This window comes from Anneissia japonica, unplaced genomic scaffold, assembly GCF_011630105.1.
Source record: "Anneissia japonica isolate Jap-2015-1 unplaced genomic scaffold, ASM1163010v1 scaffold212_len457575_cov179, whole genome shotgun sequence".
Taxonomy (NCBI): domain Eukaryota; kingdom Metazoa; phylum Echinodermata; class Crinoidea; order Comatulida; family Comatulidae; genus Anneissia; species Anneissia japonica.
Window position 1 is genome coordinate 401,084 of NW_022758217.1, and position 2,142 is coordinate 403,225.

Genomic DNA, 2,142 nt, shown 5'->3' on the forward strand with positions numbered 1-2,142 from the left:
GAATTCATGGAGAATCCTTGTGTAAAATACTCAGTTATAATATGGTTACAGCAAGTTTGATCACATTACAGTGGTAAACAATTAACACACAGCTTTTTCAGTGTTTGTGGGAATATTGCATTAGTCGACCTCAAACTGCAGGCTCTGCAGTCCATGTGTACCAGTATGTGTACACTCTGCCCTAAAAAGGATCATTCCTAAAGAAAACCTGGTACGGGACTACCTTTACTTTTACTAATCGAAATTTACATTATAACTGCGTTACTGTGACCATTATTAAATGATCTCTTAGTTAATAAAATGAATCACACACATTTAGGCATACAGTGGGTTCTGTATGTACTACTTGGGAGCTTTCGATTGCACGAAGTAGAACGTAATGACGTCACTAAAAGTCATCTGCGCATGCGAGAACGTTAAGGTCACCTAGCTCGTCGAGTAGATTCTGGAACGCAATTTGGCCAAATCTACGTATGCAGAGAACGTAGGACGCCATGTAGGACGGTCATGCATGAGTGATTCCGTTCTAGCGTCGTGTCGTCGCACAAATCGAAAGCTCCCTATAACTTGCACTACACATATTTAGATGTGTAATGTGTTCGCAGTGTCATTATTGTACTAATTAATAACTGGTGATACTGTATTTTAATAACATTTGAATTAGGATAAGTAAATTGCGGTAACCGTACTTTTTTTCAATATTGTAAGCATATTACAAATGAACATCAACAAGAAATGCATTGGTTTTTAGAATTGGAAAGTAGTAGGCTAGCCTGGGTTCCATGCCCTCAATTTAGGTTACTCACTTTTTATTGCGCTTAGTGCGCGTCATACCAAAATTATTTTGTTGTCCTCTTTAAATTAACTTACTCGTTGGTGGCGCTGTCGAGAATGGGAAAAAATATAAGGTACGAGTAGTAGTCCGAATTCTAGTACCATATCATACAGTGTTTGGCCTGCCAAAAACAATTAGGCCCAGGCCCCTACTATTATTATTATTAATTATTATTCATCGCCTATTACTCAATAACTTGAGAAAAAACTTGTCATAATGGAAAAACAGGCTTTCCACGGCCTCATACGGCAGCTCAGAATTTGGTAGAGTATCCGGACAGTAATCGGAAGGTCTTAATTGGGTTCGAATCCCGATGTGGAAATACCTTTCTCTCAAATATTTATTATTAATAATGCATCACACATTCAGGACTTTAAACCATAAAATTCAAATCCACAAACGGTTATGACAATCTTTAAAAAGACATTATAATAACAAAAACAACGGCCTTTTCCTATTGTAGGCCTACTACAAATGATCATTTAAAATACCTAAATAGGTACTGTAAAGTGTTCTTTGTTTACTGTATCTCTGTTAGTAGATTGAGACGTAAATATTCAATTTGTCGAAATAGTTAAGTTGTCATTATTCTGGCCGTTACCTCTTTGCTTCATTAGTACCATTTTAAGGATTGCAGATGTTAATTTGTAAGCCTATCACTGCTTGTTTAGTTTGGCCTAAGTATTAATATTATGTCAACACTTTGCTTATAGGCCCGCTTATAGGTTATAGTAACACTTTATGATTGCAGTTGTCATACTACCGTAAAACCTCGAATAGAATCCCCATGGGCTTATCTCGAGAAAAAGCGCATCTCAAAAATAAACCCCCGCGGGTTTCTAATAATATGGGCTTCTTTCGACATTATCTTTGATTATTGTGATAGCGTGTTAGTATACTTCTATTTCTTTGTGCTACACCATGGTTAAAATTTTTAAAATATTAAACATAATTTCGAATTCCATAGTTGAAAAATGTATAGTAGCAATTCTAAAATTACAGTATTAATTTGGGGAAAAAAATACCTCCCCTTTAGTTTGCAAAAGTAATCTCGAAAAGAAGCCCATTTCGAAAATAAGCCCATTAACGCCCATTGCATAGGCCTATCAATATTGTTAATTTATACCATTGAATTGTGCCAATACCTTTAGCTGTGATGTATACTCGTACGCTGATGAAGATAGCAGGTGCTACCAGAAATATCGTATAAATAAATATCAATGTTGTTATAAAATTTAAGTCTCTTGCAGTACTTTATTAGCCAGTTAACGTAAATAAAACAATGAAGAATACTGTGTAATAGGTGA